Here is a 25902-nt window from a genome sequence, read left to right on the forward strand (position 1 = left end):
CCTTGTGGAGAACACAGAATACAAATAGGCAAAAATAAAGTAAAACATGTACTTGACTGTGTGTAGTTCATGTCTTCATATTAAAATTATCCGACTCCATTTGAGAACAAATATAACTCTGTGGTTGAGAATATGGATTCTAAAGTCAGACTACTTGGGTTTGAATTCCAGCTCTGCCACTTACTTATTTAGCTGTTCAAACCTTGACAAGTTATTTAACTTCTGTGCCTCATTTTTCTCATGTGTAAAAAGGAACAGATAACAATACCTGTATCATATAATACTTATGAGGATAAACGGCTTAACATGTACCAAGTACTTAAAATAGGGCCAAGTACACAGTAATATTAGGTATTATTTAATCCATCTTGATCTTGTATTTATTCTATTGTTCTACATTACTGAAACGGAAACCCATTTACCTTTTACATGTGAAAAATGAGTAAAAATTAATTTAAAACTTTATAAACTGAAAATATCATATACTAAGTAAAATATATTAAACTGATGCTTTTTATCAAGTAATTTTTACTTTAATGGCATCATCGACTCAATGGACGTGAGTCTGAGAGATAGTGAAAGACAGGGAAGTCTGGCGTCCTGCAGTCCATGGGGTCACAAGGAGTTGGACACAACCGAGCAACTGAACAACGACGTTTCCAAGGTTCAATAAATTCCAACTCTGTAACAACTAAGGAATAAGATCTTTTAATTAATGTTCCAATTTAAAAGATTACTATAATTAGTTTATAAATCTGAAAGTTAAATAAAGCATCCTTAATACTACATTATACTGAGCAGAACTGGAATATACTTGAAAACAGAAACATTAAGAAAATCAAACAATTGTGAATATACCCTAATAGCTTTTATGGAGAGAAAAGAATGAGTTCTGGTGTCAGAGGGGCTTTAGTAGGAACTTAAGCTGATATTTGTGTAAATTTAATAAAGGGTCTGAAATCAGTAAAAACATGAGAAAAGGTTTTATTTTTCTCCAGTTTCTACTCCAAACTATGATCTGCCCAATTTTCTTTTCCCAGTCCTTGATGGCATCTGGAAATTCCATTTTCCAGTAGCTTTCAGTTATTAAAAAGTCTAGTCCCATTTACTGATATTTAAATCTTTAATCCTCAGTCTTTCAATCACCTCCTTAATCTCCAAATTCAGGCTTCACCTTTGGTACAAGAAAGTTCAACAGAGGAAGGGGTGTGGTCTGGTCTATTTGTAGGATGGGGCATAGGGAGAGAACAAAATAAACAGTCTCAATATCTGAGCTCCCAGTAGTCCTCTGTGGTTGCTGCCAACTTCCTGGCCAATAGGAACTATACTGTCTGTATCACAGGTAGTCAAATGGCGACTTTTCTTCTGGGGACAAGCTGGAACTTTCTGATAACTAAGGAGTGAGGAGCTCTTACCTACTGCACACTTTCCTAGCTAAAGATCTGCTTCAACTCAACCTCTTCTAACCTCTGCTCCCCTCTCCAGCAGCCCAAGCCCTGTCAAAATGACTGAAGCCTGGTTACATTCTGCAGTACCACTTGAACTAAGAGAAATTCAAAACAAATACAGGCTATTCCACTGTCACCTTCTCTGTCCACAATGAGCTTTCTCTCCAGTTTTCTTCATCCCTTGTTCAAACAGGCATAGATAAACCAATCAGGTGCATAACGACTACTCATCTAGGTAATGAGATGTTCTGCTCTACTTTTGCTGGTACTCCAGCAAAAAAAAAAAAGGGGTGGGGGGGGAAGGGTATTTATAAGAAAACAAATGACTTTAAAAAGATTCAAGATTCACCTTTAGGGGAATACATGGAAGAAGTGATCTTTTTATGACAATGGCAGTTCAGGTGTGATATCCGCTTTTTCCTCTCTAATGAGAAGAGTCAATCTTCTCTGGTTCTGAAACTCTAGGAAGGAAATTATACCAACTGACTTCTGAGAGCCTCTGCTTCGGGGAAAAAAAAAAAAAAAGCCTATTATCAAATGCCTTCAGCTCAAAATAATTGTTATGCTACAGTGGCATAGTCTGGACCCGCTTCACCATCAACACATACAAATACCTGGACGCTTACTCAGTACAAAGCACTGAACTAGTACTGTTGGTGACTTAGGACAAAATTCAACCAAGGAGCTTATAAAATATACAGAGCATAAGACAACTTAAACTTTTTATTCTCTTGTTTTTTTAATACTTTTACAAAAGCAAATGAGTTTTTATATATCACAAACAAAAGTAAGAACAAATGACAAACAAAAAAGCAAATGCAATGTGCTAAAGAGTTTATATCTATAACAAGAGTTTCTACAAATGAGTAAGAAAAAACTGGATTAGAAAAGTGAACAAAGGACAGAGAAATGCAAAGTGCAAAAAAAACATCTAAAACTGCTCAACGTTATTTATAATCAAAGAAGCATAGATTAAAACTATAATGCTGTTTGTTCAGCTGGCAGACTAGAAAAAATTAAAACAGACTGATGCTATTTGGAGAGGGGAGGGGAGAACATATGCAAACACTTGGTTGGAAAGTCAACTGTTATGAAGATTTCGCAGAACAGTTTGGCACTATATCAAATTTGTATGACTTCTCTTACAGTAAATGCATTTCTAAGAATTCATCCTATAAAATAAAAATACTCTCACAGGATATGTATAAGCACCACAGCATTGTTTGTAATGCCAAAAAATTGGAAACAATCTAAATATTCATTAATAGCTGATTAGTACATTAAATTAAGGTATATTCATAAAAGGGAATACTAAATATTACTCAGCTACTGAAAAGAATGACAAAATTGATATTTACTAACATAAAAGAGTCCTGCCACATATTCAGTGAAAACAGAAAGTTAAAGAAAATGATGCATAGTATGACCCTATTTTTTGGAAACAGGGAGAGGGGTTAAGAGGAAGAAATGAAGACAGTGGAAAAGAAAAATTATCTTTATCTTTATATTACTTTTAATAGCAGTGATCTATGGAGTGCAGGGCAGGATTACAGAAGACATTAACTTTCTACTTCCGGGCTGTTACTGTTTGACATTTCAACACAAATATGTGTAACTTCTTTAAACAGAAGAAACAAATGAGAGGGTCTATGGTACTAGACAGGAAAACGATATTGGAGCTTCACTTGATTAAAAACTGAGAAGGCTTACAGTGAAGAAATTTAATATATTTAATGATGGTACAAGAAACACCAATGGCCTTCAAACAATCATAGGGAAGAGCGAACTTTTAGCCATGGACCACTGAGGACGGCTTCACAGAAGAGACAGGATTCTCGCTAGATTTTGAACTATGATAAGCAAAGAATAGGGGGAGGAAGGGCAGCACTGTACAATATAATGCATACTTAAGAAGTTTTAATAGCCACATTAAAAAAGCAAAAAGAATCAAAAATAATAATACATTTATTTAACCCAACATATTCAAAACAGTATTATCAATATGTAATCAAAATTTGTATGGTACAAGATATTTTACCTTCTTTTTATTACACCATCTTCAAAATCTGGTGCATACTTCAGACTAGCCACATTTTGAATACTGAACAACCACACACGGTACCACAGTGGACACTACAGATCTAAGGATTCTGAACTAACACCCAGAATTGGATATTTAGGTGACGGAGGCTAATAAAAGAACAATGGGAAGTGAATGAGGCAGAAAAGGCAGAAGGGGCCAGAGAAGAAGGCCAGTATGGACAATTTGAATTCTATACTATAAACAAGTAAGAAACCAGAAAAAAATATTTAACAAGTAGAGATGATCGCTAAAGCACTATTTCAGGAAGATTAACTTTTTTCTTTACTCAAGATACACACATATAAATACAGCAAGCAAGTCTTTTTCTCAACATTTTTTATTACATGAAAGATTACTGAAATTGATACAATAAAAGTTATCTGTCATCAAGTGATAGCATTTTGTTGACCTGATATATAGACACTTTTGAATACTGTTCAAATATTTTTATTTCATGACATTTTTAAATGATTTTTTGAAAAATAAATAAGTTTAAGAATCTCACCAAAAGTTAATAGCCTTAACTTTAGTATTTCCCAAAAGGACCTCCTTTCAGCTAGAAATCTAAAATATTCTTAGTTAAATACAAATTTAAGACATTCAAGACTTTATATTCCTGAAATATATTACAAAAATTTTAATTTCCAGTAAGAAAGCTACCTACAAATTTCAATATACACAAAACAGCATGATAACCATACAAGTCTCCTCCAGATTTAACTTCAATATTGAGAGCCTATAACATTTCAGATAGTTTAGGTAAATTATCTATAGGTAAAGGCTAAAGAAAGAAAAAAAAAAGCTCAAAAGAAGAGACAGGAAAGCAGGGCATGGAAGAATATCACTGGTCATATGCCATTTCCTTCATTACCTGAAATGACCACCAGGGCAGAAAAGTGACTTTTCAGCTAAAAATCAGAAATCCAGTGACGTCATCAGGACCAAAAGCAATTTCAGTAACTAACCACTCCACATTAAAGTCATGTAACTTTATTGTTTTAAGCAGAAAACAACATTAAAGCTTATCAACTCCTTTCACTTTTTAAGACAAGGAAACAAAGATCCATATAGATTTAAATATAGTATCCAAGACTGCACAGTTAGCTTAGTGGTAATACCAGTACTATATAGATGCTAGTTTACAAAAATTAAAAGCCAAAGCTCGAGTGTTTTGCTGCTTCTTTAAAATTTTTCAAATTTCCCAAATTATCCACAACAGGTACACTACTTTTATAATTTTTTAAAAAGCAAAAAATGTTTGCTTTAAAAACTACTAAACAGTGATACTTCCAGGAACACTCTCCTCTCCTTTCCAGTCCAAGGTCTCACTGTACAGGCCACTTTCTCAGGAAAGCATCCAAAGCACCTGCACCCTAAACAGACCAACTTCCCCTTACTACACTCTTGTAAGCCACCTGGACTTCTGTTTTGTAGATCTTAATGTAACTATAATTAGATAATTATTTGTGAAGTTACTTAATGTCTATCTTCTTTATCTAGGTCTTAAATTGCTATTTCTCAGGGCTGTTTTAGGCTCTCTGCTGTTATATACCAGGAGTTCCTGAAATGAGGTCTGTAAAATAAGCATGAAATTATATATTGCTGTTGTTGTTGTATATAACAACAATCATATACTGTTGTTGACTCAGTTGCTAAGTCATGTCTGACTCTTCGAGACACCATGGACTGTAGCAGGCCAGGCTCCTCTGTCCTCCACCATTTCCCGGAGTTTGCTCAAATTCATGTCCATTGAGTTAGTAACGCTATCTAACCATCTCATCCTCTGCCACCCTCTTCTCCTTTTGCCTTCAACCTTTCCCAGCAACAGAGTCTTTTCCAGTGTCTCTTCCCATCAGGTGGCCAAAGTATTGGAGCTTCAGCTTCAGCATCAGTCCTTCCAATGAATATTCAGGGTTGATTTCCTTCAGGATTGACTGGTTTGCTCTCCATGCAGTCCAAGGGACTCTCAAGAGTCTTCTCCAGTACCACAATTTGAAAGCATCAGTTCTTTGGTGCTCAGCTTTCTTCATGATCCAACTCTCCCATCTGTACACGACTACTGAAAAAACCATAGGTTTGACTATACAGATCTTTTTGGCAAAGTGCTGTCTCTGCTTTTTAATATGCTGTCTAGGTTTGTCGTAGCCTTCCTTCCAAGGAGCAAGTGTTGTTTAATTTCAAGGCTCCAGTCACCATCTGCAGTAATTCTGGAGCCCAAGAAAATAAAATCTGTCACTACTTCCACTTTTTTCTCCTTCTATTTGCCATGAAGTGATGGATGCCATGATCACTGGATGCTGTGATCTTAGTTTTCTTTTTTAATGTTGAGTTTCAAGCCAGTTTTTTCACTATACTCTTCCACCTCCGTCAAGGTGAATTTATATACTTAATTGCTATATTTGTGTATTTTTCTTCAAATACTCAAAAAATGACCTTAAATGGGTTAAGAACCTTTAAAATAGTGGATTTATGCTGTTTACCTAACCAGATAGTGTCACCAAGTCAACAGACATGAGTTTGAGCAAACTCCAGAGATAGTGAAGGACAGGGAAGTCTGGTGCACTGCAGTCCAGTTGGTTGCAAAGAGTCAGACACAACTTAGCGACTCAACAACAACCTACTCAGAGCCACCTTTCTTTGAGGAAACAACCTTGCCCATTTCACATGGCTCCAAGAAGGCTATCAGTCCCTGACTGCTTCAGTGGGCGTATAAGCCAATTCTGGCCAATGATGGTATCCCACATTCCATGCAGACTGAACACCAATCTCTCCATGAGACAGAATACATGCACTTGGGAAAGAAGTGTTTTTCCCTCTCTTGAACCTACAGCAATAAGGACCATATAACCCTTGAGTTACCAGTGGTCCTCTCTGCCAGATGAAAGTCCCTACTGAAAATGAGGCCATAAAAGTGGTACGCAGAGAAAACCGACTCCTAATTACATCCTCTGAACAATTAGATCCAGTCATATTTATTTCTAGTCTTTTCCAAAAAATGGGGTTGGGAGGTGGTTGGGGGGGAGCTTTTTCCCCCTTTAAGCTAATCTGAGTTAGTTTTGTCATTTGCAAGCAAAAATGACTTTAGAGAGCCACCTAGTTCCCATTGCTGGAATATACAATTTATATGGTATTCAATTCCAAATGTCTATCTACCTCCAACTCAAACCTCTGTCAAACTCCAGACCTATATGTGCAACTTGCAAGTAGAAATCTCTACCTGGTGTTTCAGAGGATCAAAACTAAATTATTTTCCTCCAGAAACCAGCTCTCCCCCTACTTTTTTCATCTCAGTCAAGAACACACATCTACCTTGCCAGGTTTCCGATCAAGAAACCTGGGAGATATTCTTGACAATCCCACTCCTCCTCTCCTCCACAGCTAATTACCAAGTCCTGTCTGTTCTACACCCTAATTACCTGCCACTATCCTAAGTGTGAGCAAGGATGGAACAGCTTCCCTACAAGTTTCAGTGTCTTTGGTCTTCTTATCTCCAAACTGATTATCCACTATGTAACTAATCTCTCTAAACTGTAAATTTGACTATTTTATCCCCACACTTGACATACTTCTATTCTTCTTAAGTGAAGTGAATGTGGTATGAAAAATGTTTACAGTAAGAAAACAAGGTTCATCACAAATATAACAGAAGAGTAACAATGTATATAATATCAGGCAGGATAGCTCAAATCCACCAGTTATTTTTTTAATTTTAAATTTATTTGTTTTTTAATTGAAACATAACTGCTTTACAGAGCTGTGTTGGTTTCTGCCAAACATCAACATAAATCAGCCACAGGTATACATACGGCCCCTCCCTCTTGAACCTCCTTCCCACCTGCCTCCACATCCCACCCCTCTAGGTTCTTATAGAGCCCTGGTTTGAGTTCCCGGAGTCATGCAGTAAATTCCCATTGGCTATCTATTTTACATATGGTAATGTAAGGGTCCACCAGTTTCCAATAAAAATACACAAGAATATCTTTCCTTATCTATTTAATGTCTTTCCTTATCTATTCAGTAATTCATTAGTTCCACATTTAACTGCTCTTATGAATCTGGTTTAAGGACTCACTGAGTCCACCAAAAGATGGATTCCACTAATCATATGATCTCCTTAAGACGATACTCTAGTGCTTTCTTCAAAAACATTACTGCAGATCTTTGAAAACATCATTTTGTTTCTTTCTTTTCAATTTTTAGAACTCATAGCCTTTAAAGTATTGGCTATACAGCACTATTCCCAGTAGTTAAGACATGGAAACAACCTAAATACCCATCCACAGGTGAAAGGACAAGATGTGGTACATATATACAATGAAATACTACTCAGCCATAAAAAAGAATGAAATAATGCCATTTGCAGCAACATGAATGGACCTGGAGATTATCATACTAAGCAAAGTAAATCAGATAAAGACAAACATCACATGATATCACTTACATGTGGAATCTACAGTATGACACAAATGAATTTACCTATAAAACAGAAACAGACTCACAGAGATAGAGACTAGCATTGCTGTTGCCAAGAAGTAGGAGTGTGAGGGAGGGAAGGATTGGCAGTTTGGGATTAGCAGATGCAAACTATTATACATAGGATAGATAAACAAGATCTTACTGTATAACATAGGGAACTATATTTAGTATCCTGTGATAAACCATAATGGGAAAGAATATATATATGTATAACCAAATCTACACTCTGCTGTAGAGCAGAAATTAACACACTGTAAAACAACTATACTTCAATAAAAATTTTTAAACTTTGGCTATAAAACTGACAAACATAACTATGATTTAGCAAATTATCCAAATATTTACAATTATTTTTATATTTACTTTTTAAAAAACTAAGTATATGATGCTCGTTAATGATGATATATAAATACTGAATATTGTCTTTAAAATAATCCACAAAACTGGCTATCACAACTCTACCACAATCCCCCCTTATATAATCTGTGTCATTTTGTGAAAATTATCAGCGCTTTAAAAACCGGTGAGTTCAGAAAATGAGCAAAAGAAATGAGGAAAAACCGGGGGGAGTCAAAGTACCTTGCGATCAGGCTGGCATACCCAGTTGTGAAGCGATCCCATCCAAACACATAAATATTTCTCTATTCTACAGTCTATACTGCATGAAACATTTTACTTGCTAAAGAGGTTTAGCAAGCACTTTCTCTATTCACAGTAAGAGTAGGGCTATAAACCATTCCCACATAAATGTAGTTTAAATTCTTCTTCCCAACATATACGCTAAAGGAATAAGAGTTTTGATAAGTGAGAGAAACCCTACTCATTAATTCTAAAGCAAATATATTTTCCGTATCTTCGCATTTCTGAAATGAGGGTGCAATCAATGGCTTCTTAAAATCAACTAGAAGATATTTTTGTTATAAGTGGTTTATAAAATGAGGGTGTATCTTTTGGTTGATATAATTCAACACAATTCAGCATTTAATCTTGTAAGTATTAAAGAGCTGGACTGACTGGTCAATAATGACCTTGAGGTTTTAAAACAGCATTCTAAAAGCATAAACACTAATAAAAAGTAGAAGAGGGAAGAAGGAAAGACTTTCTAGACCAAAGTTTAGCCTGAGAGGAAATTCATTTTCCTTTCTCTCCATAGCTCCTGGCTCCTAAGATCCAAAAGTCCAATCAATACTACTATAATTTATGTCCAACTGCTGCTAGGCCAGATAGAGGCCTTTTTCCATTTATCATTTTAATACACAGCAAAGCCAGTTACAGACCCATTCTACAGTCTAGGAGCAGAGCTAGTATTTGTATAAAAATTGCTGTAAAAGATCAAATGACTCACAAAATTATACACTTAACATGTGTACATGTAACTATACACAAATTATATTTCAATAAGGTTGCTTATTTAAAAAGACAAATGAGTGGCAAAAGGCACAAACTTTCAGTTATTACACAACTAAGTACTAAGGATGTAACATACAACAACATGATAAACATAATTAACACTGCTGTATGTTATACATAAAAGTTGAGAAGAGTAAATCTTAAGAGTTTTCATCACGGGAATAAACATTTTTTCCATTCTTTAATTTTGAATCTATATGAGACAATGGATGTTCACTAAACTTACAATGATAATCATTTCATGATGTATGGAAGTCAAATTGTTATGCTGTACACCCTAAACTTAGAGAGTGTTGTCTGTCAGTTATATCTCAATAAAACTAGAAGAAGAAAAAAGACAAGTGAGTAAATGCAAAAAGAAAATATTAGATTAAAAGACTTCATTCCTTTAGAAAACCCTTTCCTTCACAAAGAGTTCCATCCAGAAGAAGAAAATGGAGAAGACTTCAAAAAGAGTTGGAATCTGAAATGGGGCTTGAAGAATGGGCAGGACTTGTACATATGACAATCAGCCATTTATTCATCCAAGCAGATGAAGTAGGGAAAGAACATGGGCAAGAAGAAAAAACAGTAGAAGATAAGAATCTGGCAAATCTGAGGCAAATCCCAAGAAAACAATTTCATTTAACAGAAAACACTGGAAACTTCTGAGTGGGGGAAATTAAAAGAACAGGACTCAAGATTAATTTAGGCAGCAATGCCTAAGATAACCTGGATAAGGAAGTAAAGGCAATAAAGTCATAACATTAGCCCAGGTGGGATGAGAATCTGCTTCAGTTAGCAGGGAAAAAAAGACTGAAGAGGGAAAATTATCAAATATACGAAGATATACATAGGACATAATATAGTATACGAGTATAGCAAATTAAACAACTTAAAGAAAAATGAATTATGTGAAAACCAAATAGCACTAGATTTGAAAACTTAATAAATAAATTTCTGGAAAAATATTAAACACTAAAATTCACACAAGAAATAAAAAACCTACAAAGATCAACTGCTATATAATAAGTTGAAATGGTATTCAAATTCCTCTCCAGGAAAAAAAAATCTAAGCTTGAATGCTCTTATAGGTGAGTTCTCCCAAACTCTCAAGCAAAAGATAATCTTAGTCTAAACTGTTTCTGAAAAGAGAAAAAGGACGAAAGTGGTCCAGCTCATTTTATAAATCATTGGACTCCTGTTTCCTAGTCTACCTAACAATACCAACATGTATTACGAACTGAACCAGAGCTGGCATGAACAGAGAGAAAAGTGACAATACCGTGAAAGGAGAACCAACAGATGTTGACCACAGACAACATGTGATGGGATGGGGAAAGGTCTGCATTTGGGATAACATCGACAGAAATAAGGAACACCAGGGAAATAAGTTTGGTAAGAACACTGTACCTGAATAATCAGGTAGAGATATTCGTAAAACAACTGGAAAAATCAGGATTCAAGGGCAGAAAAGAAATAAAGAATAGAGACCTGAGAATTATTCAGACAGAAGGGTCTGAAGCAATAATATCAAACGACCAGAGAAGTATGAAAAGTGATCTGAAAAGTGAAACTTGGAGAACACTTAGATTAATCAGGAAGAAGGAAGACCAGAAAGTGGAAAGGGGGCAAAGAATAACAAAGTCAGTATAATGTCAGAGAAGCCCTATTTTCATCTAGTAAATTCATATTCATCCTTCAGAATTGTTCACAGGGTTCCAAAGTAACAATTTCAAGAAGGTCTTCTAAGATTCTTCCAATATAAACCATCACTAGGTCAGGTTCTCCTTTTAAGCTCTTATAAATACTCTGCACTTTAATTATACAATTATATTTAATTACAAAATTCATGTCTCCCTCAGTAGACTTTAAGCTCCATGAGGGCAAGGCCCCCTTTCTGTCTTTGCCTTCTGCCGCCTCCTGTGTTATGTTAAAATATAGTAAGTATTTGTTGAATGAAATGGACAGATGAAGGACAGACAAGGAAAGGCATTTCAAGAATGATGAGTTGACGCTAACAGCTACAAAAAGTTCAAGTTGACTTAGAAAGGAGGCCCGAAAGTGTTTATTAGGTTATAGGTGACCTTTGCGAAGGTGAAATTCAGATAACAAGGGTTAAGAAGTGAATGGATGGTCAGGAAGTAAAGGCAGGAAAAGTAAATTACGTTTGGTAATGTCTCAAGTTGATTTTATGGAATAAATTTTAATTTTACTTCAATTTTGCTCTATTTTTGTTTAACAAACATGTATTACTTCTATAAGGACAATTTTTTTTTGTTAATATGATTTGAAAAGGAAAGGCAGCAACAAGACAGGTGGAGGGAGTAGTAAATTAAAGGGTAAACAAGTATTCTAAGAGAGTAACATACCGCATTAAGTAGGAAAGAAAACTGAAATAAAGCATTAACTAGGAAGAAGGACAAAACATATTCTTCCACTAAAATGGAAGGAAAAGAAGATGATGATAAAAGGAATCCAGTAAATTCTGGAAGGAGCTCCCACTGGAAACCTCAATGTTTTCAAGAAAGGATGTGAAGTGAAGCAAGTAGAAAAAGTTTCAAATGAGTTCTACAGAGAATGTGCTGGGGGTGGGAAACCCGAAACAGAAGCCCAATGCAGGTTCTATTGAAAGGGCATTCTAAATTTCAATTGGCCTTTTGTAAAACTTCATCCCATTTCTAGCTCAGAACTGCCCTATTTTAGCTTTAATTTTAAATATTTAAATTCTAGTTCACAAACTTTCTATTTCAACAACTGAAAAGTGATAAGCATTAATACATTCTACTTTAATTCCGACTTGAACTGCTCTTTTGAAATAAATACAATAAAGGAGTTGTTTTCAACTCAAGCAACAAAATAGCGATCATTTCAAGTATGAGTGAACTGAAAAGCGCTCCTAAACTTAAGAGTGTTTGCAGAGAAAGACTTTTTGTAATTGTTGCTGTTTAACTCTTCGCATGCCTCACTCTAAGAGATTCCGAGTACTAGAGAAAATCTTGGGTTCAAATCTCAGCTCACTTAGTCAAGTTATTCAACCTCTCTCCGTCTCGATTTCCTCTTCTAAAAAATGAGCACTACAATAACCAGGATTATCATAAGGATTAAATGACGTAACACAGGTGAACGTGCCAAGTTCGTACTATGTACTCAGAACAGTTTGCTAACCGTTTGAAAGAGAAAACTTGCAGCACTTTGACCAAATTAAAACATTCGAAAGCCTGAAAAAGCACAAGTCACAAAACGCCAGACCCTAACACACAGCACATTATTTTTCTTCCCTGACGCAAGCTATTTTTTTCTTGTCAAACCTTTCCACTAGGAGTCTGGAAAGAGAAAAGGGTTACAGTCAATCCAGCAGAAAGTTTTCAGAAACTGAAGTGCAGAATCACAACAGACATGGCAGCGGAAGCAGCGCAGGACAACAGGTGAACCTCCGAGAACCCTGGCACCTTCCCGCGGGCAAGTTTTGCATGAGGGTTGGCAGTTCCTCCAGGCTCTACCGCCCCACGAAACAGACATTCGTTTTCTTTTTTTTTCCTTTTAGAAACGTAACAGACAAATCGTGAATATCACCCTCGCCGCTCCCGGGCGAGGGAGGTGAGCGCCTTTCCCATTTAAGGATTCGAGAATTGTCTTTGGTGGCGGCTTTCGCCCACACCGCCTCCCCAAACTCGGCCTGAAACCCGGGGGTGGGGAACAAAGAGGGGCCCGGAGGCGGGGACGTCGCAGGGGGCTGCCGGGGGCCCGGGTCTCCCGCAGGGCTGGGCCCGGGGCGGCAGGGCCCGGTCTGCCGCGGCCTGTCACAGCCTGGGCGGCAGAGACCCCCACGGGGCAGCCGGGCCTGGCGGCCCCCAGCTCGGGCCTCCCGCGCGCGCCTGGCTCCCCCCGAAACTTCGCCCGTGGCCCGCGCCGGCCTCCCCGGCGCAGCCGGCCTCCGCTGACGCGCACACGCACTCTCCGGAGAAGCCAACTCACCCGAACCCTGGGGAACTCATCCTCCAGCTCTCGGCGCGGAGCGGGGTGGGCGCGGCGAGGCGCGGGGGCGAGGCAGGGGGCCCGTCTCGGCCTCCGCCCGGGGCGTGCAGCGGCCCCAGCCCGGTCGCCCCTCGCGCGGCCGTACAATCCTCGTCTCGCGCGGACGGACACGCCGGAGCCCGAGCCTTCCTGCCTGCCCTCCCCGCCCTCCTCGCCCTCCTCCCTCCTCGCTCCTCCTTCGCTGAGCGCCAGCAGGCGGATTCCAATCTCGGCAGCCGCCGCCGCCGCTGCTGCGGACACTCGCACGGGAGGGAGGGTGGGGGGCGGCGCGGGCGCGGGGTATGGGGGGAGGGGAGGGCCTCGGCGAGACTCGGCGCAATGCTCGCGCACTGGGAGGGCACCCGCTCCTCCCGGCCGGGGACGCGAAAAGAGCCGAGCGCGCGGCGGAAGTGCCCGAAGGGTCTCTGGGGCTAGGCGCCCTGCTGCCGGGGAGGAGGGCTGGCCGCCGGCAAGGGGGCGCCGGGCTGCTGTAGGGAGGGGGGCTTCTGCTCCGCGCGGCCCTGCCGGCCCCTCCTCACCGAGACGCCGCATCGCCGCCTTGGCGGGGCCGGCTAGTCTCCGGAAACCGTGTGGAGAAGACGCCGTGCGCGCGCCGCACGGTACTGAGCGCGGTGGAGCGGCGCAGATACCGCCGCTGCCTGCTGCGCGCTGACCCGGCCCCCAGCACTGCGTGTGCTCCGGGGTTCCATCGTGTGGACCCCTCCCCGGACAAACTCTAAAGCTCTAACAAAAACTCTTAACACGTGAGGGCAGGTCAGCGCTTGCGGAATAAGCCTGATCGCTGAGAATTACACGCCATGGCGGAGAACTGCCCGACCGTGGTGGTAGTCGTTGCGACAAAGAAACGTACAAAGCCACAGTCCAACTATTATTTACCCATAGCTCCCCGGCTTCTCTTTCTGGGCTCTTTGCCAACGTACCGAGGCGCAGGTAGGGGGAGTTGAGGGGAAAGAAGCATTTTCGCGTCGATCAGGAGCTGTGAGGCCTGGCCCGCCCGGGAACCCTATGATGGAGCCCGTGAATTCCAAAAGCATAAGTTGAGCGGCGGTGTTGACCCAACAGAACTGAAGTCAGCGGACTATAAATATTGCTCCCGTCTCTGCTTTCGCTCACTCTAGTGACCTCGGATACCCTCCGAGTCTGATTCCCTCCATTTGGAAATCGTAAATAGTTGTCACCCCTTTTTTTCTCCCCATTCTTTGGAAAATGCCATTACAAGTATTCCGTGTCCTGTATGTGAAAAGTCTTGGTCTGTTTTTAACAACCAAATGTGACCTGGATCTCCTTGGTAAGTCTTTCAACAAATGCATGGTATTAAATTATCTCTTTACAAAACATACTTTTTTTTTTTAAGTTACCTTTATAAACTATGGGTAAAAAAGAGACAAAAGAATGTGCCAAGCCCTGGTATTTGTTTTCACACACATTCTCCCTTAAGAGATGTTTAGATTCCAGAGTATTCCCTTATATTCTTGTTTAAATGGCTAAAATCCCTTCCATTCTTGTTTAAAGTTTTTTGTGGTTTTTTTTTTTTCGGCCCATCTTTCATTCTGTACCCCGCCGGCGCTTTTATCCACCTTTGACCTTAATGCTTCAGATACCTTTTGTAATTCCAAATTATCCACCTTTGCCCTTAATGCCTCAGATACCTTCTGTAATTCCAAATTATTTTTTCAGTTCTACTTATTCTGTAATTTTTTTTCCTGAACTCTATACCTGTCTTAGGTTTGAGAGTCATGGATCTTGCTATGCAGGGTGAATGTTTGATACATGAGTTTCCCTGCATCACCTAAAATTTGTCACTTTTTCAAGTTTACTACACAGGACACCGCTTTGATGTCAAGGGATAGGGTGGACCTTTTGCTTGAGGAGATTCAGACTGATTAGCCAAAGAACTCATTGATGTAAGCTGAGCAATGTGTCATGGCAGATAAAACTATGATGAGTGTGTACTCTCTAGAGCCTAGTTCAATTTTCAGATATATGAATCAGTCTATAAAATAGACAACCTCACGTTGGAAATTTAGTACTTCAAAATGTACAAATCCATGTTGCCTAGGTTGTGTTACACACCACTGTAGAAATTAGAGCAAAACTGAAGCATCAAATTTTAAGTCATCATATCCTTACTTCTTTAGAAAAGGATCTCCTTTTCAAATTTACAGGAATTTTACTTAATGTCCTTTTGCTCTCCTTGGACAAAGCCCACCTTTGTGCCCAGGCTGAAATCCTTAGCTTTATCACAGCAGGCAACCTATGTACTGACAACTGAGCAGGGCATGGTGTTTTCTTTGGTTCCTGGCATGTGTATGCATGCCAGCCTGTTTCTCCGGTTTTCCTGCCCACTTAAATGAACAAGAGCAGCCAGGAAGCCCAAAGAGACATCTGAACACGTATGGTCTAGCCCCCAAACTCAAAGGCAACATCTCAAGGTGCAAATTCAACATTCTCTAATGTGATAGTTTTCCTCTAAGTAGGTTAACAGAATGCTCTGGAAATGGATCTTTTTTCTCTGCATAGTCTGTTTGAGGTATAAGCCTCAAGAGTGGTAGTTGCATGCCCAAATCACATAGCATTAGCTTGGAATGCAAAATCACCCCTCTTCTACAGTTCTCAGGTCCTCAAGAACAGCTTGAGGTGTTCTGATCACCTATCTTAACACCCCGACACAGCCAATTTCGTTTTCTTTATACCACTTTTCAGAGAAGGCAATGGCAACCCACTCCAGTACTCTTGCCTGGAAAATCCCATGGATGGAGGAGCCTGGTAGGCTGCAGTCCACGGGGTCGCTAGGAGTCAGACACGACTGAGCGACTTCACTTTCACTTTTCACTTTCATGCATTGGAGAAGGAAATGACAACCCACTCCAGTGTTCTTGCCTGGAGAATCCCAGGGACGGGGGAGCCTGGTGGGCTGCCGCCTATGGGGTCGCACAGAGTCGGACACGACTGAAGTGACTTAGCAGCAGCAGCATACCACTTTTTACTGTATGAAATTACTTCATTTAGTTATCTGTTTATGGTCTGAGTTTCTCTGACCCACTAGAATGTAAACTCCATGAGAGCAAAAACCTTGTCCATCTTGTTCTCAACTGTTTCTGCAGAGCCTAGTACATAACTAGTGCTCAATATTTGTTAAATGAATGAGATAAAGACAATTTCCTTTAAGCATTTCTGAACGTTGTCATCAAAATCCAGTTTGTTTATTTATTTCATTTTCTATTTTCTTTTAGCCACACTGTGCAGTTTGCAGGATTCTAGTTCCCTGACCACAGATGGAATCTGGGCCCCCTGCAGTGCGGAGCCCTAACCACTGGACTGCCAGGGAATCCCCGTATCCAGTTTTAGAGGGTGGCTTGGACTATGTTGAAAAGGTGAGGGTGAATCAGAGAAGCTATGGGTTATACCATCTTCAGTGAAATGGACATGTCTGCTTTCAGGGAAGGTATTGAATAGATTAATCCAAGTTAATCCATCCAAAGTCACTTCCCTGCTATAAAGACTTTATGAGGCGAAGGCAGCCCTAAGTCATCATGAGTATAGAGATAAATTAGAATTCAGTAAGGAGGGACTAGTGAAGAGATTCTCTTGGCAGAGTGATGCTTTAGTTGGTTTCAAACCAAATATTAAATGGATAAGAGTGCTATGAAGAGTAGAGGAAACAGCTACATTATTCAGCATGGACACTACTACATCATTTTATTGGTTAATAATACCCTGGTTAAGGTCATGGTTAAGAAGGACCAAGCCAAAACAGAAATTGTGTTTAAGAAAAAAGATGGTTATATATATGTATAATTGAGTGCACAAAATAAAAGTTTAAAAATCTGAATTTGTGTTTTCCTTTGTATTGGTATAATATTTTACTTCCCATTTTATTTTTACTTGTATATAACTTGATTTTTCCCACTTCTATTTTCATTTCTCTTTGTTTCAAAGGACCTGTTTCCTATGATTAAAAGATGGTTCAGTGAAGCTCTTGCTACAAAGTAGTCACCACTTGGTCCTGCCTAGTCCATGGTCTCAATTGACCTCTCCCTACTCTCACTGCACCATTTACCATAGGACCCAATCCTCTCCTGTCAGGAAGACTCTTCTTAAAGCTCCAGTCCCAAGCCCAGGACTCAGCCATCTGCTGCCTCTGCTACTTACACCAAGGTGTCTTAACCTTGCCCCCGTCTAAACAATGACTCACAGCCCTTTTCTTGCTCCTGAAGCCCAGGCCTTTTAACCTGGGTAGAACTCAATTTTCTCTGCCTATGGTCTGGACTCTGCTCTCTGGAGTCTGCCGCAGCTCTACAACCCTGACTTTGTTGTGTACCAATTGATACACCTAGTGGTAATACTTGTTTGCCTTCAGCTTTATTTTCTAGAATTTCTCTGTCCATATTCTATCCATGTAACAGGTCTCCTTTCCCCCATTGCCTCAAGTTGGACATCCTGATGCTTGCTGTTCTTCTGAACTACCACCTGTTGTTTGCTCACTGTTCTCCAGCTATCAGGTACTACCTAGAGGGCTTGAGGTCCTCCCACCCAACACCTGGACCTGGGGCCTCCCCACCCCAGCTCCACTCAGCCCACGGTCAATTTGTCCTTCCCTATCCTGTAGCAATTCACTTCGCTGCCTTTCTCTGTCCTGAGAGCAGTGGGTTTATAACCAATTATACTTTAATTTTTAACCAGATATACATAAAGATGGGTATTTATTAGTATATATATATGTATATAGTTGCTTTTGTTTTTGTCCGGTTAAAAAATAAAATGTAATAGGTACTTGCATACATATATATGTATATTTATATATATTGTTAATATGTACATGTATAAACCATATCCAGTTCTATTTACTACTCCTAAACACTGATTCTACTCAAGAATTCTGTTGGCCCTAGTAGTCCAGAAATCCTAGCATCTGGAGCTGAGTATGGTTACCTTGTGAATGACCATTCAAAGAAAGACAAGGTGTCATGATAAAGATTCAAGCTGAGATAACTGGGGAGAGAATAATTTTGGATCAGGAATGCTGTGTCATTAACAGCCATACTATATCAACTGTATGTGCTTGACATGATTATCTAAATATATAGGTGTAGTGTGGTACCTCCAATGTGCATAGACATACTAGTTTATCCACCACATATTTTGGGGTACGTAACCCTGTGCTGGACAGAAAGTTCTAGAGGACAAGAACTGTCTTTTTCTCACTCCATCATATCCCTAGGATCTAGCCTGCTGCCAGGCACACGAGTATGTGTTCAGTATTTACTGAATAAATAAATGTACAATAATGCCCAGTACATTCCTTCTCCGAAAAGCTTAAAATCTCATATAAAAATAAGTTGTGTACATAATTTCTTTACTTGATGTTTCTTTCCAAGCCAAGATTTATTGTCCTTAAGACAGTTGCTAATTCATTTTGTTCTCTATCGATAGATGGCCCTCACTCATTTCTTGTATTTTTATCAACAAAGGCAGGGTTGATTTTTGGGATTTTGTTTTTAGTATTTTTGAGGCTTAATTTTAAAGCACTTACCTTGATAGAATGAGAGTCTAAGAAATGCTATAATGATAGCACAGAAGTATCGCCAACTATAACTTTTTTTTTTTTGGCCATGCTGCATGGCTTCCAAACTCTCCAACCAGGGATCAAACCTGGGACCATGGTAGTGAAAGCCCAGAATCCTAACCACTAGACCACAAGGGAACTCCCTATCACTGGCTCTAAATTTAACATCTCTTCAACAAATAATGCTTAAGTTTTGGAGTTCTGTGTGCTCTTTAAAAAAAGAACTTCCTCCATTTTCTCATGTGGAAATAAAATCAATTATCCAATCAGTAGTCAATAGCTGTCACTGTTTCTTTTAAATGTAGGTTTTACATTTGGTTTGTTATCCAGTTTAAAATCTGTCTTCCTCATTGTATGCCTGAATTATACCAGCTACCCTAATTGGTCATTCCCTCTTTCAGCTGATCTTGCTCAGTTTTTCCAGGTTTCACTTAATGAAACACCACAGTCATCACAATCTGAGAACCACTACTGTATGCCAGTATTCTGCTAGATTGGTGTCTCCACTTCCCACAGAATGAGCCACATTCATTTCTCCTTTTAATGCCATTCTCCTGCCTCCAAAGCCCAAATACTACCTCTTGCAGGAACTCATCTTTGACAGTTCCATGCTAAACCCCTTAGGCTTTTCTCTCTATGGTCTACATCACTGACTTTTTTTGGATAGTTTAGCTGTTCCTGTGTCTTTCTCCAAAATATTATTTCATACCTTCATTCACTTACATGTGAATAGGGGTTTTCTAGCCTCCCGGGCTGGGGTAGGACAATATAGAAGGTATCAAAATACGCAAGGTATCAAAATAGCAGTCTTAGGCTGGAACCTACCAATGCTGCTGCTGTTGAGTCGCTCAGTCATGTCCGACTCTTTGCAGCTCCATGGACTATAGCCCACCAGGCTCCTCTGTCCATGGGATTTCCCAGGCAAGAATACTGGAGTGGGTTGCCATTTCCCTTCTCCAGGGGATCTTCCCGACCCAGGGATAGAACCTGCGTCTCCTGCTTGGCAGGCGGATCCCATTGCAATAGTCAAAATTCTTACCCCTGTTTTCAAGAGGCAACTGGGGGGGGGGGGTTGGTGTCACAAACTTTTCAATGCACCTGCTGTGCTGCTCTATCCCTCAGGGTCAAAGAGAGTACTCCTGTTCCTTCTTCCCTTCTACCCTCTCCTGCCCCTGTTGTTAGCACAGTGGTTGTAGTCACTGCACTGAGCACCTCAGGCAGCTACATTGCAAGATTCCAAGAGGTGCCATCCTGCTTTTTGTGAAAGATGCTCCCTGGAGTTGCGCAGTGCACAACCTGCTCCTGGCCCCACGGAACACCATGCAAGAGCCATTCCAATTGCATACAGAGAGCCAAGTCCCTGGCTTGCTTAAAGAACCAACATTTTTTTTACTATTAACATTATATATACCTCTACATAACATTATATATTACACAGATACATTATATTTTATTATATAACATTATATACCTTTCAGGGCATTTGGGGGAAATGAAAGTGGCGAGATGTATATTTGTCAGAATTAAATCAATTAGAATCCCATATAGGGTGTGTAATTAATCAAAATTTTCATTTTGATTTCATTTTCATCAGTGCAAATGCTCAAAACAAAAATTATTCTGTTGTTATACTTGGAATAATACATCATGCCAATCAAAATTTATATATGTACCATATTTCATCAAAATAAGATAACGATTATAAGCAACATTATTTTATGTACAACTGGGAAAGAAAAACACTGCCAATTAAATTATGACATATCATTAATTGTAAGACATCCTAATTTCAGAAGTGATAAAATGTCAAAAATTCTGCATCTAAGAATTGATGAAACACGGTGTGTTTTTTAATGCATCTAAAAGGCAAAACACCACCATATGGCCCCATAGTTTGAAATATTAAGTTTCTGGGGTTTTGACATATAACTTATTTGTTTGTTATGCATGATCCTCAAATAATCACACTGTGAAAGTTAACCACAAGAGCAGAGACAGTACAGTTCAACTGCATATAAACATATAAAACAAACATGAATAACTTATGATTCAGTCACATAAAGTTTAAAAGAAATACTAGCATCCAGTCAATATAATGTAGTCTTTGGATTACATTATGAATAAAAAATTAGGTTTTGGACAGCTGCTTATTCTGAAAATGTGTGGTGTCAAGGAGAATGAACATATTTTTATCCTTGGAAAAGTCAAACTAAACAATCAGAAAAATCTCAACAGTGCAGTGGAACAACTTAACATTTATCCCGGAAGCTGAACAATAGTCCTGTTGCTTGTGGGGCCATCAGGAAAAGCCAGCTGTGGGTTTCTTTCTAGTACAATTAATTGCTTCCGCTGTATATAAAATTGAAAGAATTGGGTGCTTTAGTGCGGAAAAAGGATATCCTGTACACTGCTCCTGTTTCCTCACAAAAGCTATTATTGAGCCTTTCGCCATTAATTCACATGCATTGGATTATCCTGTGATGAAAGACCAAGTGGCTTCTCATTTTTATAGTCTCTTATCTCCTATTTATTTGGCACCTTTCTGGAGATACCTGCTCTTCTCCCAAGACTGGTTAATTGCTAGGATGTCAGAAGGTAGCTAATGACTGACTTCCTTTTCTGAGACTAACTGTGAGCGCATCTCTGTACTTTTTCTTAGAGTGGCGTTTCTCATTGCTGAGAAATATTCTGAGTTCTGCTATTATTTGAAATGACAGAGGCAGCATGTTCAGTACCAATTTTCAATCCCTGCCCACCGTTCACTTTGAGATCAGCAAGTGACTCATTATAAATCCTCCGGATAAACCTGAACGGTCCAGTATACAACAGCCATTTGCTAAGTGTGACTATGTAAATTTTAAAATAGTTAAAAGGAAATCAACATTTAAAGTTCAGTTTCTCAGTCTCGGCTCATTAAGTGCTCAATAGGCACATGAGGTTCAGTTCAGTTCAGTTCAGTCACTCAGTCGTGTCCGACTCTTTGCAACCCCATGAACCACAGCACGCCAGGCCTCCCTGTCCATCACCAACTCCCAGAGTCCACCCAAACCCATGTCCATTGAGTCGGTGATGCCATCAAACCATCTCATCCTCTGTTGTCCCCTTCTCCTCCTGCCCTCAATCTTTCCCAGCATCAGGGTCTTTTCCAATGAGTCAGCTCTTTGCATCAGGTGGCCAAAGTATTGGAGTTTCAGCTTCAACATCAGTCCTTCCAATGAACACTCAGGACTGATCTCCTTTAGGATGGACAGGTTGGATCTCCTTGCAGTCCAAGGGACTCTTAAGAGTCTTCTCCAACACCACAGTTCAAAAGCATCAATTCTTTGGCGCTCAGCTTTCTTTATAGTCCAACTCTCACATCCATACATGACTACTGGAAAAACCATAGCCTTGACTAGACAGACCTTTGTTGACAAAGTAATGTCTCTGCTTTTTAATATGCTGTCTAGGTTGGTCATACTGATGTTGAAGTTGAAGCTCCAATACTTTGGCCACCTGATGCAAAGAGCTGACTCATTGGAAAAGACCCTGATACTGGGAAAGATTGAGGGCAGGAGGAGAAGGGGACAACAGAGGATGAGATGGCTGGATGGCATCACTGACTCGATGGACATGGGTTTGGGTGGACTCGGAGTTGGTGATGGACAGGGAGGCCTGGCGTGCTGCGGTTCATGGGGTCGCAAAGAGTTGGACACGACTGAGCAACTAACACACACACACACAATAAGTGTTCTTACCACAATAAAAAAAAATTATATACATATATATATTTCTTAATGGTAGAAAATTGACGAAAATGCAAATACTGTCTGTGGTATCTCCAGGTAGAGGGACTATGATTACTTTTTTTCTTCCTATTTATATGTCTTTTGGGGGGGTTGTTCCTTTCTTAATTAGTAAAAATCACATTTAAGATCCTTAAACCCATTCATTTATCACCAATTTCAAATTAATGTGGTTTTATCCAACCTCTGCCTTAAGAGAGAAAGTAGTCATTCTGAACAACTGTTTCTTTAACAATTAAACTCAGCCAGCAGTTTTTAGTTAAGAGATCTGTATTCCCTTCTCTTCTAGCATGAAAAGCATCAGAGAACTTGCGTTTAGGATGCCCTAGAGCCCTGATAAATAGAATTACAGAACATCCCTCAGGAAAAGATGGTTCATGATCACTAGCAATCCTCTCACCCAGGCATTTGTCGGGCATTTTGCCAGGATATACATATTTCTAGATTATACTTCAGAGTCTCAGAATCAAGGCCCAACAGGTTAAGGAGGCCTATGGAGCTGAAGAGGGCTCTTGTTTTACCATTGAAAAGAGAACCATAAAAAAAGAATTCCTTGTTTCCTAAAAGTTCAGGCATGATCATACAGGTTTAATTAGGAACATCCAGCTGTTTACAGCAAATTATAAACTGCATAAGCAGACCTCAGTGGACACTCCCAAAAGATGTCCCATGAACCCTTACTTCTCCAAGTCCAGATTCAGCAGATCTGGCTTGGTAAGGTAGGGTGCTGTGATGCCAGCCAGAGGAGTATTCTAAAAGTCCCTTTCCATTGCTTTCCATGACAAAAGGAGAGGGTCAAGAGTACATGGAAATCCTCTGCTTTTCTTTCCTTTTGTCCTTGAGACTTGAAGCCAATTCACTGTTTTCTTGATTACTACTGCACCCACCCAGTAGAGAGACACTTCAGAAACAAGCTAAGCAACAGGATAAGAACACCAACTTTGGAGTCAGAATTTTGGCTGAACTTCCTAATTTTTGACCTCGGGCAGAGTTTGTCAACCCTGAATCCCAGTTTCTTCACCTATAAAATGAGGATAAATAATATCGATTTAATGAGGCAGATATGAGAATTAACCAAGAGTATTTGGAAAACTGTTGGCACAAAATCAACACTCAATTATTTTTACTTACCTTTCCTTTTCCTTCTAAAAGGTGTTTGGTCCATTGGTGTTTCTATTGAAGAGGAAAGAAAACAAACTGTAAAACTCTTAATGAGCCTTACTTCAAATACTGCCCAGTGCAGTTCAGTAATTAGTATATGAGTTCTGCTTTAGCTTGGGCTGGGTTCCAGTTCTTTGCTCCAGCCTTAGCTCAGGAATTTCCTCCTCTAGAAAGCCTTTGCTACCCACTCCAAAGCTGAGTAAGTGGCCTTCCCAAGTAGTCCCGTGGCACTCCAAGCTTGTTTCTATCCTAATCATTTACCTTGCATTCTGCTTCTCAAAACAGGGTTCCTAGCATTGAGCATGGAGTACAGGATGTTATAAGACATCTTCTCCAGAGCGTCAGTTTTATCTAATAATGAGTAAAACAAAGGGCATGTATATATTTTTAAGATAAGATATTAGATTATATAAGAAATTTCACAATGGCAGAGGGTTCCTAGAAGACATGTGCTGATTGTCTTTTGCTTTTAGATCTTCTTTGCAGAGAAGTTGGAGAAGCACTTCTTGCCACATGACAGTGAAATTACACAGTAACTAGTCTGTCTCTTCCACCAGACTATGAGCTCTGTTAGGGCAGGCATTGTACCTCATTTGCCCCTGAATCACAAAACTTACCTACATAGCATGAGACCTGTCTCAAGGCAGAGGCTCCAGGAATGTTTGTGGAGCTGAAATCAACTCTCTGTCTAATCCCAGTACTTTGGGGAAACTATAGTTTTTCCATCAAAGAGAGCAACTTTGAAATTGTTTAACTGACGGGACTTCACATTGAGTGCCTGTTAGACAGAACACAATTCTAGCTGTACTTTTGGGAAAAGTGTTTAACCTATCAGACTTTTGGTTTCCCACCCTGGTAGGGTGGTTAAGGCTCAATGAGAAAAGATTCACAAAGTAAACTGAGCTTGGCACATAGAAGGTGCATGCAAAAAAGCTTCTTTAGTTTTCCCTAACATGACTAATTAATAATTAGTTAGTTCTAATCATTAATCTACAAACAAGGAGATGATTTTGGTTATTTCAATCATTCCAAGCAACTCGAAAGGGACCTGAGCCACTGCCTGGGGCTTCTTCTACAGCACCCTGGTCGTCCTTCCTAAACTTCCAACCTAATATTACAACATCATCCAGCAGCTTCCTTACTGTCTCAGTGATCGTCACATTAAACCTGGACTTAAAAGATAGAGATAATTCATCTAGAAGGTGGAGAAAGGTAACCACCTGTTAGGAGAGTGAGCTGCAGAGTCAGGGCCCATTTCAAGCCTTGCCTCACTAAGTAATCTGATTTGCTTTTCCAACTCTGAGGCATGTCTTGATCCTGGTTCTGCAGACAGAACCGGGTACTGGGCAAAGTCGCCAATTCCTAACTTAGAGGATGAGCCAGGGAGTTGGGATCCCCAAATGGCTGTGTCCTTCATTCTATAGGTCTGGGTCCAGAGTAACTTTACTCAGAAACTAATAAAGCTTAGCTTCAGGGTCCCTCACTATCAAAGGCCCCTGTTTATGCTGAGAGTTGCTTAAAGTGTTCTAGATTGAGAAGGGAAGTCAGGGTGTAATCAGGGAGCATTCTTATGTAAGCTTTTCTGATAAGTTGCCTAAGAGATTTCAGAAGAAAGAGACCTAGAGAGCCATGATTCCAGGAATGTGATTCTTTCTTCTCATTCTAAACGAATACTCAGTTTTGTAGTTTATTTTGTGTTTGAAATTTTATATTCTTTTTAAGGATGACTCCAAAAAACCTGAAACTACTTTTCTCTTATGCCTCCCTACCCCACAGCTCACCAGAAAGTCACAAGCACAGGAGAAGAGTGTGCAGGGGTCTCTGTCACGATGTCTCCATGAGAGGTAGACTTACCCTCAATACCTGCAGCCTATCTTCTCTCTCAGGAGCCTATTGAACACCTTGTACCAATTTCCTTCCACAAACGCTGGGACCCTCTAGCATTCCCAAGTGCTT

The 25902-nt window shown here is 39.8% G+C and overlaps 1 protein-coding gene across 7 annotated transcripts in view; it reads right to left on the minus strand.

The window, feature by feature from the left end:
* The window catches only part of BMPR1A (bone morphogenetic protein receptor type 1A), a 141152-nt gene extending 123892 nt beyond the window's left edge, over nt 1-17260 (minus strand). For 2 of the 7 annotated variants that reach the window (XM_081562902.1, XM_081562859.1), the window contains exon 1: nt 14355-17260. The gene's annotated coding sequence lies outside the window, so the exon portion shown is untranslated. Of the gene's footprint in view, nt 1-13374; nt 13787-14310 lie in introns of those variants that run through there. The other 5 variants (XM_081562913.1, XM_081562880.1, XM_081562891.1 and 2 more) reach the window with 3 other exon arrangements.
* Between the last annotated feature and the right edge of the window lie 8642 nt (nt 17261-25902).

This window comes from Giraffa tippelskirchi, chromosome 2 (assembly GCF_054371585.1).
Source record: "Giraffa tippelskirchi isolate mGirTip1 chromosome 2, T2T-mGirTip1v1.2.pri, whole genome shotgun sequence".
Classification (NCBI taxonomy): domain Eukaryota; kingdom Metazoa; phylum Chordata; class Mammalia; order Artiodactyla; family Giraffidae; genus Giraffa; species Giraffa tippelskirchi.